Source organism: Hippoglossus hippoglossus, chromosome 18 (assembly GCF_009819705.1).
Source record: "Hippoglossus hippoglossus isolate fHipHip1 chromosome 18, fHipHip1.pri, whole genome shotgun sequence".
Lineage (NCBI taxonomy): Eukaryota > Metazoa > Chordata > Actinopteri > Pleuronectiformes > Pleuronectidae > Hippoglossus > Hippoglossus hippoglossus.
In genome coordinates, this window is record NC_047168.1 from 8,504,724 (window position 1) to 8,518,685 (window position 13,962).

The 13,962-nt window shown below is 45.2% G+C and overlaps 1 long non-coding RNA gene across 1 annotated transcript in view; it reads left to right on the plus strand.

Annotated features, from left to right (window-relative positions):
• LOC117751783 overlaps positions 1-13,962 on the plus strand; it is a 60,212-nt gene that overhangs the window by 1,473 nt on the left and 44,777 nt on the right. The window lies entirely within an intron of this gene.

Below are 13,962 nucleotides of genomic sequence, written 5' to 3' on the forward strand. Positions count from 1 at the left end.
TGTTTCTTGCTGAGGGGCGGGATAACATTTGGAAAACGGTGAATTATCGTCTTTACACCTCAAATTAAATTTTTATCGATGACTAAATGTCACTGAGTGTGGAAATTGTGGGGTTTCTTTATATAATATTGTAAGGTCTCGACCTTTTCATTGCAATATTCCGTGAGATGAACCTACACAAATAAAAGTGAAAGTAACTAGCAGCTCAAAATGGAAAGTCCTCGACAAAAAGGCGTCTCTGTCGTCAAGGTCTTCTCTTGCCACCTTGGCCAGCGTCTGCAGATTTAACCAGCGAACCGACCGGGGCAGGTCCCTGTGGGCCGGTTGGAAATGGCAGAACTCGTCGCCTCGAGGAGGGAGATAAAAAAATGTAAATTCGCTAAAAATCCCAGCAAGCATTATCACCGGACATGAAATGAGTAAAGGCCCCCGAGTGCAGGATGAGTCTGGAACAGTTAAAACCGTTTTGCAGTGGAAGAAAAGACAAGGATTTCGATGTAAAATACAATATTGATATTTTGACATATTAGCGAAATAATGAGTTCCATTAACATAGGGACACATGATTAAAACTTAGGATAGGTATTTTTCATTTCAAACTAAAACAAAATCGTATATATGTGCTGTATTTCTGTTATCAGCGCGTATTCTTCCTTCCCCACACAATTTCTTCCTCAGCAGTTTTTTTTCCAGATTTTCCTATCTTGTCTGTATTTCTTGCTCAGCAAACCACCCTGCGCCCAGTTGTGTAGATATGCGTGCAACCACACACACACACACACACACACACACACACACACACACACACACACACAGGCACCGAGTGTGCACACACGCAGCCCACAGGGCTTCTGTTCTTGTTGTCATCCTGACAAGCAGCAGGAACAGGATTACGGGCAGAGGCCCTCTTACTTGGAGCAGAAGAGAGTGTGAAATCTGATTGCCGCGGAAGATTTAAAAAAATGGGACCCTGTGAGGTCGGTGGAATCCTAAATATGAGCACGCCGGAGAAGTATAGCAGCAGGGTGTAGTCTGTTCCGGGGATTTACCAAATTTTCCGACTTGAGAGGCTGGCTTAAGAGAGGACAGGGAGAAGAGGCTGCACGGTGCATAGGTGGCAATTGCTCCTGCTAAATGTTTTTTGGGGTAATTCAATACAGTTAACTCAGTAGATCATATTTTGTTGTTTTGGTTCTAAATATTCAGCAGCTATATGTCACAAAGTAATAGTGTGGTAAGTTTTAGCAACGGCGCATATATGCTGATATTTGTTGGTTTAATTTAAAAACATGATTTGAGATGAAACACCTGACACATGGGGAAGTCTCCTCTGGCTTTATCATAACTCGCCACTAGGGGGCATTGAAGCATCGTTTTTTGTTTTTTGTTTTGCTCCAATCCGTCCTGAGGGCTGTTTCCACAACTTCCACTTGTGAGCCTCTGCCACTCGCCTGCATGACACCAAATCACCGTAATGACGGCTCGTCGCAGAGAAAAACGGTCGCACACCAGATCGAGAGGGAAGAGCTGTCTTCTGGGAAATACAAAAAACATGGCAGCCAGTTTTCTATTTATTTATTTTTGGGGGGTGGTGTTTCTGGTAGTGGTGGAGCAGGGGACTGTGTTCCTCACCAGCAGGACACATGTTGAGATTAGTCCCCTCGAAAAGGTTATAATGACAGAGGCTTTGGCATGGACATGGATCTGTAGCATGATATGAATTATATTCCACCCGCTGCACGTTCCTCCCGTCTTTCTCTGTTCTGCATCTTCCTTCTCTGCCGTACGTCCAATTCTCCCCAAGATGGTTTCCTTTGACGCCATCCCGCCGCCCTGTTTGTTTCCGTTTGCCGCCCCTGCAACGAAAACCACTATCGGCTTCCCTCACCTGCAGCAAATCAATATCATGCAAGACGGAAGCTTAGACTCCATAATGCTCTGGAAGCTATTACAAGGATTAGAATGATGGAAAAAAAAAAAAAAACGTGCAGCACAAGAGCGAGACAACGCTGAACTTCTCGAGCGCGTCTCCCTGTTAACTTTCCCTCCCTGTGACTTTTGAGTGTTTTTTTAATTGCAATTTGAATCATTCTAATCCTTTCTTTAGCTGAGAAACCATTTTTTTTTTTTTTTGTGTGTGCCCTCCCTAATCTTCCTGATTTTGCACAGAGGCCACGCTGATTGCATGTTAGGGGTTTGACCCCAGCTGATAGTTTTCTTTTCAAACTAATTGAGAAACTGTTCATATCCCTTTTTTTTTGCCGGGGTCGCTAAGCTCCCCCCCCCCTACATTAGTTAACATTAAACCAAATATTCATACAAAAACTGACGTCAGCTGTCACTTGAATGGAAAAAGTGACTTTTACTTTGATGGGCTCAGTGAGGTTTCTATTAATATCTATCATATCACATCTGTCCATCATTATCCTTGTTTTTACTTCGTCCACCTTTTTTCTTTTTTACCGTGTAGCTTTGTGTTTCCAAAGAATTTAACACTTTCGTTTCTCACAAAATGATTCCACAAATGCCTTGAAAAAACAAGACGTATGACCTGGCATGTTTGCACCAGGTAATTGATGGAAATAAAAGGTTTGACATCTAAGGTCAGTCGTGGGCCTTGTTTACCTTCTTCAAAAGGACATTGAGGCTAAAAAATAAGAAGTTGCATTTCCTGCTTTTGTCACTGGAGCCGTACACGTTAACCCGATGACAAGAATTCGATTGCAACAGCAGGACAAACAATTTCAAACACCCCTCGTATCTGTAAGAGGAGGATTTACAGAATCGGAGCACAACAAGAGCACCTTCAGTAATCTCCTGCATGTGTAAAGTTCTAAATACCAGCCTCTGCATTGTTGGTCAGAATGGCCCCCGTGCATGGTGGAATTACTCCTACACACACCAGTGGTTTGCAATCCTCACTTGTTACTGCCCGAGATGATGTTTTAAACATGGGTTCAAGTAGGAGCTCGCCGGATAGAGGACTCAGTGGCTCGTGCCTGGGAGCAGGAATTGTGGGGGGGGGGGCGAAACGCATTGTATCCCCTTTCCCCGCACACCTCGGAGCCTTCGCCGCCGCCGTCTCCCTGGAAACCATTACCGCACCGCCGCCGCCGCCGCTCGCGTGCAGTCTGTCACGGATTCAGGTGGAAACGCGAACATCTCAGTGTGCCAGCGAAAAAAAAAGGGAAGGCAAAGTAGAAATGGAGGGGGTGGGGGGGGGGAGCGTTTGCAAATGGCTCTGAAGTCTGCAGGCTTAAAAGTGTTGATAACCATGGATTAGCTCTGCCTGTTCCCTCAAGCAGCTTTTAACTGTGTGGTCCCTTTCTCTTCAACCTTCCTCCTTTTTTTTGTCTGTTCTCACACTATGTAGAAATGCACGTGTGCACAAAGAGCAATGGGGCTAATGTATCTGTGAGAATTTTCACCTTTTTTATAAATGTCATTTTTATAATATTTGTTGTGTCGCATCCGGGTCTTTCCCAGTGCTTATGTATATACTAAATATTTCGGCTGCCCTGATATTAATTAATAGATTGATTCTGAAGTTTGTTTACCTTGAGGCAGAACAGCAAAGGCCCCGCGCAAGAGTGGAACCTTGAATATGAGGTCAACGAGGTAATCTACTCCGCAGCCCCTCAAGGTAATGCTGAGTCCTGCTAAGCATCCGGGGTGTGTGTGTGTGTGTGTGTGTGTGTGTGTGTGGTGGTGGTGGGGGGGGGGGGGGGGGGGCTTTGCAACTCTGTCATTCATTCGATGCCAAGGAGGAAACGCAACCTTATCTTTGACACCTGTTTAAACAGACCACGGATGCATATAATTTGTAATCTCCCTCATCCTCTCCTCGTGCATTTGTGTGAACAGCTTTGGTTGCAAGGATCAGTTGATTGACATTGTGCAAGCAAACACAATTAATGCTCTCAAAGACTTTGGGTTTTCAGAGTCGCCGTTTTTTTCCCCCCTGTGCCGTTGTTCCTTTTGCACGCTGCAAGTCATCGAGCTTATGGCTCTGCTGTTCTCAAAGTACAAAGCTTTTCCTTTTTATTAATTTTTAATAAACAGCAACCAGCAACCACTGGAAATGTAGTTGCGAGCACTTCACTTGTTAGGGTTATAATATAAAGTCATAAATAAAGTTCTGTGCCGGGACCAAATGATGTAATGAATGGAGTTGACCCAGTATTTTAAAGACTCAACAAGACCACAAAGAAACATTCAGGCCTCGTCTGCACTTCTGCGTTTATTCTTCTGAGATGGATATTTTCTCCTTTTGGTTTTTACAAAATATCTCAAAAACAACTCGAACAGGAGAGAAACCAGGCCATTAGGGGGCGCTAAAGTCTACATCATCAATCCAGAGAAAGAACGCTGTGGTCCGAGTAATATGAGGTGAGACAGACGCCTGTGATGCTGGCGATGTGGTGCAGTGACCTGGCACTAACCAAACGTAGAGACACTGGTATATAGCATATAACATTGCTGTTGTTTCCGGGGCGTGCATGTGCAAAGTTAGCTGTGATATCGTGAGTTGTTTAGTTTTATTAACTTAAAACACTGTTTGCATGTGGACTAAAGGCCTAAACACTGACAAATAAAAGTTTTGTTTTGTTAAATATCTACATTAGTGTGGACGCGGCGTCAGTTGTTTTCACGTGATGTTAAGACCGCACATACAAATACGAAAAATATATCAGTTACGCAAAACTTTTCCTGTCGTACATTTTATACTTGGCTCTTACAAATGGCTCAAAGCTCCATCTCAAGTTCCTCCAGTTATAAGAGAAGTTACCCTGAGAATCATGCCAATCATAAACAACTTAATTTCCATTAAGCCTCTTTATGCTCTTTGTTAAATGTAATTCATACCATGGTTTGATTAATGTTCTCAGCTGACTGTGCTTAAGTGGAGCGGTGGGACAGCGTGCACGGCTCTGAGCACAACGAGGGAATGCACCGAATAGTAATCGGGGGTTCATTGTTGTGATAAACACCGGAGAAAGAAACTTTGGTTAAAAGTAAAGAAATTATCACCAGATTTTGAAGTTTTTATTTAGATACTGAACTCGGCAGCTGGATGTTTACATGGATATGGAGTCACATAGTATGTATTGACTTAAATCTATTATTATTGCAATGAATTAAAATATTAAGAATGTAACGGCACAAATATGAATCCCTTCGGCGATCAGGAATTTCCTCGTGTCCTCCTCTCAGCAACCTGCTCCCAGCTTCTCTCCTCCGCCCGACAATGAGAACGCTCATGTGCTTATTTCATGGGGGAAAAGTATACGAGTAAATATTCTTTGACATTTGACAGAACCGTGCACACAGACCAACACGTGCGTACACAGAAACGGATCACAACCCCCACCGCTGTCATCAAATTAATTCATTTTGGATCCCACAAATATGACCTGTGATTGCCGGTTGTCGGAGGAGTGTGGTGGTGGTGGTGGTGGTGGTGGTGGGGGGGGGGGGTCATTCGGCAGCTGATACATGAAATGATTGGGAGAGTGCAGCGTGTTCTCATTATCTTGTCCCTTGCATTGTAATTATCACTCCTGCTCTTTCTGCACCACTGCTCCCATCTCTCCTCGCCATTGTAATCGTGATTGACTGGTGCGGCGGCCAAAACAACGCCGTCTGAAAAGGCATCAGACACACATCTCATAACCGCCCTGCCATTTGATCTCCTCCTCCTCCTCCTCCTCCTCCTCTACACTGAGTGCTCCTCCATCGCTCCATCCCTTCGTTTTTTTCCCCTTTCAGAGCAGAGGGAAGTGGCAGCCAGACGATAAGAAAACCTTACTTGGAGGAGAGTGGAGACGTTGACGTGCACAAAGACTGTTGCTCCCTGTTTTCCTGTGTGCGAGTATAATTACAGTTTGAATTCAATCCATGCCCGCGCTCAGTAGCTCTGAGGGCTGAATTAAGGGTGTTGCAATTTTTTACGTTATGCTCACACACACAGCTCTACTTGCAGCCTTTCAACTAAGTGGTGAGGGGAGCTATCTTTTATAAACACAAACGTGTGTGTGTGTGTGTGTGTGTGTGTGTGTGTGTGTGTGTGTGTGTGTGTGTGTGTGTGTGTGTGTGTGTGTGTGTGTGTGTGTGTGTGTGTGTGTGTGTGTGTGTGTGTGTGTGTGTGTGGACTCTGCGCCGAGTTTCCCTCCAGTCAAATTTTTGGCCTTGGGCTTCCTCTGTGCTTTGAAATTCCAGACGGTCTTGCTCTGCGACAGGTCTGAATGATACACCTTGTCAGAGAGGGAAGTTCATCAGCAGCCACTGAGAGTGCCATCGATTGAGCTGCCCTGAGCCCCGCCAGGTAATGGATTGGATTTATCCCTCTCTGGATAAGGCTCGCGTTCAGACGTGCACACACACACACACACACACACACACGCACGCACGAGTGCAGCAACGCGCACAGAAATACAGTAGCGCTCCCTCGCACATCTCTCTGTCTCTCTCTCTCTCTGTGTGTGTGTGTGTGTGTTGTAGGCAATCATACAACAGCCCCACATGCATCGCGCACAGTGTTTGCCCGCACAACACACACACACACCGACAGCCTGTCTGAAACCTTGTGTGACATTCGGCAGACATGTCGACAGTTGGGATCAGAGGCAGTGATATATTTCCAGCAGCTGTATGGATAGGGGGGGGGGGGGGGGGGGGGAACAAGACAAGGAGATAGTGCTTTGATAGATATCGGGACATTTGTCAGGCATCTGTCTGTGCTTATTTTAGGCGTGAGAGATGAGTATCATCAAATCCATATTTTGAGGAGGAGGAATGGCTCAGAGTTGATGGAAGATGTCTTTGATGTAGAAAAGTCAGAGCAGCTCGACTGTTTCCCGGGTTTTTTCCTTCTTGTTTTTTTTGTTTTTTCCGTGGCCCCGGCTTCCTCAACCAGATATTTAGCAAATCGCCATCAATAAATCGTCTGGAGAGCCATTTAAGCATTTCAAGTCTCATTAGGATGACAAGGGTAAACAGATTGGAAGATGTAAAACACTCGATTAAAGTGGCATTCTACTCGCTTCTCTAAATTTTAAAGAGGCAATGCATCACGAAACGTGTCCAACCAAAGACGAGCTTAGTTGAAGAGAAAACTAATTAGACTAATCTTTTTGCCAGGAGGTTTACCTATAATGGTCATAATCTATGGACTGTAATATGATTCCGAAAAGTCTTCTGTGGCAATTCATCTTCCCCAATGCCTCAAGGCAGTGGTGTGTGTGTGTGTGTGTGTGTGTGTGTGTGTGTGTGTGTGTGTGTGTGTGTGTGTGTGTGTGTGTGTGTGTGTGTGTGTGTGTGTGTGTGTGTGTGTGTGTGTGTGTGTGTGTGTGTGTGTGTGTGTGAGCTTTGTTAACGTAGAAACTGCAGAGCCATACTTTTAAATCTCATGAGCAGAGCAATGTCTGCTGACGTTAAGAAACGCCGTTATGGCTGTAGCCATTTTTTCAGACATGACCTCCGGGTAAAATCCAGAGAATCGGCCGCGGAGTTTACCCAGAGTTCCCCTTTCACACATGCACAGTTGTGTTCACATCAAATCCTCAGTGGTATTCAACAAGGGGTGGTGCAGCAGACAGAGACAGGAAGTGACGCATTAACTCTGCTGCGTAGATCATGTGATCATGTTGACAGCACCCTGACGCCGTTTTTGCGTCTGACGCGTGTCAGAAGTGTCATCAAACCCCGCCCACTCGCTCGCGGTGAATCCAGCTGGGGATCCCTGGCTGTGTTCACACATCGACTTCTCATCGACTTTATACTAGGAGGTCGGGCAGATAAAGTTTGAAAATACTGAGGATCTGTATCTCCTTTGCCACTCAGCCCTCCTCAAGGTCGTGAGCTTCTTGCGGAGGATGCTGCGCAGCTCTGTGAGACGTCCCTTCTCCTCCTCCCTTGTCTCCTTGAACCGCCGCCTTAAACTCTTCAGCTGCTGCCTGAGCTTGTGGATCTTACTCGCTCTGTTGTTCACGGTGTAGTCATTGACTGGAGGAGTCGATCTGCTTCACCCCTGGATGTTGCTTCTAGGATGGAATCGGCGTCTTCCTCGAACTTGAGCCACTCCTCCCCCATGTGAGCTTGGAGCCACTTGACCCACCGATGTTCTGTTACTCTGCGTGGATCTGGGCCTTGCGTCACCTGGAGGCTCTGGGCCCTGTGGGTTGACTCCAGGCCCGAGCTCCTCCTGCGTCTCACCAGGGGTTAACTGAAAGCAGCTCGAGTTAAATGAATGCTTTTGGCACTTATATATTACCTCAACCCTGGTTTTATAACGTTTCAGTCAGCACAGTTGAAGACATGGTGTCAAAGTTTCAATGAGCGAACTTGACGTCAGAATGCTTGAAACGGATACATGGTGTTTTTAGAATACAGATGGCTGTAGTCAAAGTTGTAGTTAATGGTTCAGAGCCTCGATGGCCCCCGCTAATGAGTCTGTGCGGCTGGAGCATCTGTCTGGATATCTAATGTAGCTCGCCATGTGGAGAATGTCATCCTCTGTCTGGCCTTTAGCCACAGTCAAGTCTCTACAGGCCGGGTTTACATTATAATTAGTCCACAATCAAAGCATCCTGAGAGGTTCAGCTCACTTTGTGCCGACCATGACCTATCAAAAGTACCGTTTCATTCAGTGGGAGTGGTGCTTTTAATGTCTTGGACGAAAACCACAAGAAACCACAAGATACAGTGAGTGGGCCACACTGTGCAGCGTTTGATGGCGTCGGCGTTGATGTGCTGCATCTCACACACGTCTTTTCTTGTCGCTTGCTACGTGGGTTTCTTGTACGACCACTGCATTTCCTTGAAGACTCTGCATTCAACTAATAGCCAGGACTTCACGATAGAGAGCAGCGCATCTTCCACTCCTTCAATAATAAATAAAAAGCTTGTCTTAAAATAAATAAATGGATTGAGCCGCCAGAAATGCCAGAGGGCTTTTACTTTGAAAGGCACCGGTACTGTAAGTGTTGCAAATGTTTACGTTCGTGACATATGCAACAACTTCTTTATTTCTGTGAACGGCACACGGTACATGGAGTAAATCGGTGAGACCCTGAATCTCCAGAACACGAGATGTGCGGGCACGTGCGGGTAGTATAGGTGCTTTAACCTGGTTAACATGCATGGGCACCAACATGAAAAGGAAGACATGGGACGTTCTGCATCACATGATTTGTAGTGTGCTGATTAAAGCAGGAAAAATGCATAGTTTAATGTATAGTTCTGAATATCACAGCTGCACAGTGGTCTGCTTGTGATTTACGGAAGTTGCCAGAACATTGTCACTTATTATACCTATAAAATGTATTATGTAAAAATCATTAGGGCTGAGATGCTTGGTTATTTTTGTTTAAGAATAAATAAATCGTTCCTTCACTTCCTGCTCGGAGTGAGACCATGAAACTTGCAATTACTGCAGTTTGAGACACTCCTGTCGCCGCATAGCCGGCATGAAGACTTCAAACTGTTTCCCGTCGAGGGCTCTCAGAGCATCTTTTTCACTCTGGTGGAAATCAGGAAAACTATGAGCAAATACAGGCAACTCTGCATAAAAGCTAATGAAGCACCCACGTACCCGCCGTCGCAAGGTAATGAGTGTACTTAGCTCTAAGGGAAAGGACATCTCCAAAGGACTTTCAGTGTGTGCCCACTTCCCCAAGTGCTTAATCATGGTGCTTGATTATGAGCAGCCATTAGACGCCTGTGAGTCAGCCCCACTCATACACTGAAAGGAATTATGGCGTGCTTGATTGAATTCAACATTCTTCGCCTCTGGTCTATGAGAGCTTGCCAGAAGATGGCAAAAAAAAAAAGCCCACAAAAGCCTCTCTAATGGTGTATCACATTAAGCAAGCAGGCAGGCTTTGTTTGGAGTGTGCTCTTTATTAGATGCGAAGCACCTCCTTTAACTGGCCCTGCGACTCACAGGCTGACTCACTGACATAACCCGCTGCAGACATGCGACAAGTGGAAGCCGTTCGGTTATCGTCAGTCAAGTTTTACACCTGCAAACCGGGAGCCGCACGACATTTCAGACATCTGACAGCGTGAGAATCCTTTTTAGGTTCTTTCTCCGGAGACTTTCTCTTTCGGAGACCAGATGGGCGGTGTTCTGCAGAGAGGGTCGTTCCAGGATTAACTTAATTCTTCACTGGAGCTGAGCCAGAGTGACCATTCGGTTCTGGGTCACCCCTTCTTGCCAAGGCCCCGCTCCCCCGATTTCTGTGTTTGGCCGGGGCGACCAGCTCTGGGTAAACACCTGGTTGTTCCAAACTTGTTTCATTTAAGAATTATGACAGGCCGGAGTTTCTGTCAGATCCCTGGCTGCAGGAATGGGTTTTCTGGCCTTTCTCCGATCTGTGTCTCAGCACAATTCTGTCTCTGAGCTCTGAAGGTAGTTCCTTCTGCCTCATGGACTGTTCTGTTTACATGTTGCTGTGATGCATTTAACCAATAATCAAAACACTGCAGGAATTTTCAAGATTTAGATCATAAATCTGATTGTATTAGCAAGTTAATGTTACTTACCAAGTTGGCAAAACTAAACTATGTGTCTTACCTATCGTATCCTTAGCTGCCTGCTGCCCTGTGCCTCGTTGGGATGCATATAATCCATCCTCCCAAGAGTTAGCCAGGTCCTCTTGGGTCCCCTCAGTTATTACACATAATGACCTTGGACCCGTGGTCATAGATCAGGACCCGACCCGGATGCGACTGACTGTATAAAATGTGGATCCGACTCCTGTCCGGGTCCTGGGTCGGACCTTTACAATATACACAATGTGATCAGGCACAATTAAGTGTTAAGTCCAAACATTCAACACCAACAACCCACATTTCCTTTCAGTGCTTCTTTTGTCTTCGGCCCGAGGACGAATAAACTCCGGGACCTTCCTCTCTCCGTCTCCCTGACCTCAGATATACGTGCCAAGTAATGTTTAAGAAACTCCCTTTTGCCTTTTTCTTTTCCCATTACCAGCCCCAGTTTCCTCCAGTGCCATCTTGTGATCCCGGTGTCCCTCTCTCCTTTGTCTCTCTCATCGCGCCACCGTGTCACTGGGCACACCTGCTTCATCCAGCTGTCAATTACGGCGCCGAATTACAGACTGGCACGCAATTAGGGTCCGCCTCCCGCACTGGCCCACGCTGGTAATGAGTTTCCCCAGTCATTGATCAAAGTCACAATCACACTTTAGCCCAGAGTTTCCCAATTAATTTCCCTTTTTTCTTTTCTTCTGGCTATCCTCAGAGCATCTATGTCGAGCCGCTCGAGGCCGTTTCTTTATTTCTGTGCCAAGGCAGCAGATTTTTTTCCACCCGAGAAAGAAAATACATAATCCAATGTCAGTGTTGGGGTTTGACTATTTCTCAAGTTAAGTCTGTGGACGGGAATTAAAATGTTCCCATAAAGTTTTTTTTTTTCCCCCTACGATTCTGAGGGCTCAGAAGAAGGGAAGCTTGCGTGCTTAGCCATTGAAGTCGCTGCCAGAAGTTGCACGACTGATGTTTTACTGATAAAAACTCCTTTCATGTTCTCAAAAATGTTTGTCACCACATCATGTGTGAAGTATTTTAAAAGCACATAAAACGCAGCCGCGGAGGACTTGCATCGCCTTTTGTCTTCGGAGCAAATTCGACTTAAGTGTATTTTTCCATATCCAACAAAGTGATCAAAGTCCTTGGGCTGTAGCTGTAGATCATTTAATCGAGCTCTCATCTGAGAAGGGGGGGGGGCTGCGTGTACGTCTACTTCTCATTATGCGGGTGTCAGGACTTGAGCGGTGGGCTTCCTTGCAAATAATGGAGAAATGACATTGCTTGTTTGTTTTCCCTTAGATTTGAAAATGCGCTGAAGCAGGATGGAAATAGCTTGCGGGAGGAGGGGGGGGGGGGGCGAGGACGACAGTAAAAGAACAAGCCGGGCATGGTCGCACACGGTGTTCAAAGCCACCAGGCACAGGTTGGTGTGACTGACAACCTGCGGGTGGATGGGAACCTCCCAGTCGCACTTTCCCGTCCCAGTGAAATTGCCTCAGTAATATTGAGGCCGCGTGTAGTTGTCTTCTCCCCGTCCTTACTCGCTGGAGCGGTTTCATCCTGTAACTTGTGTTTCACCTAGATTCGTTAACCTAACGGGTTCTGTGAGGAAAGTACAGAAAACGTCTCACGTTTTGAAATAAAAATCCCGAAAGATCGAAATCTTGCGGTGAAGACGAGGTAATGAATTAATTTTGGTTCATGGCTCAGTAGTGAGGAGAACTAGGTTGAGTAATGAGAAGGGGAAGCTGTGATAATGGAAATCTAAATGATTAAAGTGTGTGTTTGTGTGTGGTGGGGGGGGGGGGAGGGTGGTGGGACTAAGGTAGTGTGCAAAACTGTGTGCAAGGGTCTGTGGTAGAGGTTATACACTGTAATTGGTGGTATCCCCCCCCCCCCCCCTGCAGTACAGATTTTCCTGCAGTACAGTTTCACTAAGAGATTCAAATTCACACAGTAGATGCTTTGAGGCTGCTGTCATGCAGAATCATTTTCCACCACAAGGTGGCTGCAGGGAACTTTTACCGATACCTTGGTTGTACAATGTCTTTGTCGGAAAGCAAGTTTCTTTGCAATATAAATTATAAGTTTATTATTTTCACACAATGACAAGTGTATTGCAAGTTCCAGTTTTATTCCAGAGCAACATCAGAAACAGAATCACAAAAAACTTCAGTCAAATAAGTGTTTTTTCTTTTCATAATATTCATATAACGGACAGTTATTTTGAAATGTTGCCCAAAAACAAAGTATATACTGTCAGTGTTGGAGCGCTGCCTGCAACCATTGATCCATACAACAGAAAATTATTATTTTCCTTTACACATGAAAACTTTCTTTTGTGCAGGGACAAAGCAGAGAAATCAAGAAATTGCACAAGTACAAGAGAAAGCTGTAGTGTATGAGTTGTTGTTGAAGAAATCACAGTGGGTGACATGACACAACCCTTGCATGCACACCCACATGAATGCATTCAAATATTTGTTTGAACCATAACAAAGGAAATATATAGATGAAGAGTGTGAGTTTTAGGCCCTTTGTTACTTGAGTATGACGATTTCTGTTCTGCCAGTAATTATAGATCATTAAATCTAACAATTAAACATTTATACTACTTCATTAACAATCCTCAAGAAGCCATTAAAGGCTTTCCCCATTTGAAAATCTCTGTAGTTAGCATTACCAGTGACAAAAAAACCTGTTGGCTACAATATTCAGTTTCATTAACAGTAAAACCCGAGCACAGATGTCACAGTTTGGTGGGCTCACCCCCAAATCCCCAGTGCAATCATTGCTTAAGAAAAATTTTCCTCATCACCATTTAAATAAGGTCGGTATAAGCTTGGTCATGTGAGGAAGCGGTTCACCGTTACAGCTTATATTATCATTATGTCTGTTCGCCACGGTGCAACCTGGCAGATTTTTTTTTTGCAGCGCTTTATGTTTTTTTTTGTCAAATCCCCATGTGACTCCGAGGGGTTCTCGCAGAGGCATCAAAGCCCCATTGCTCTCTGCGCGGCAGACAGGCAACGTGATTCAGTGCACACGCTCATTAAAAAGCAGATTTCTGATAGCGTTTATTTGCCTTTAAAGTGCAATTCATCACGCGGGTTCCTAATACGTCCCGGCGACACGATGAGTTATGGCTTATTAAATTAAATGGTTTCAGTGGCACTTGACGAGCCGGAAATGACCTCACCCATCCGCTCTCTGCCGCCGCTGCTGCTGTGATGTATACAGACCACACTTGTACTCACGGGCATAGACACGTACATAAAACCCCTTCAGCACATGCATACACTTGTATGCCACATTCCGTGGAGGTATAGACTGAGAGTAGATATTTCCCTAATGGAAAAGCTCATTGCAAAAAAAAAGAAAAATAACTGTAAAACCAGCCTGTGCTCT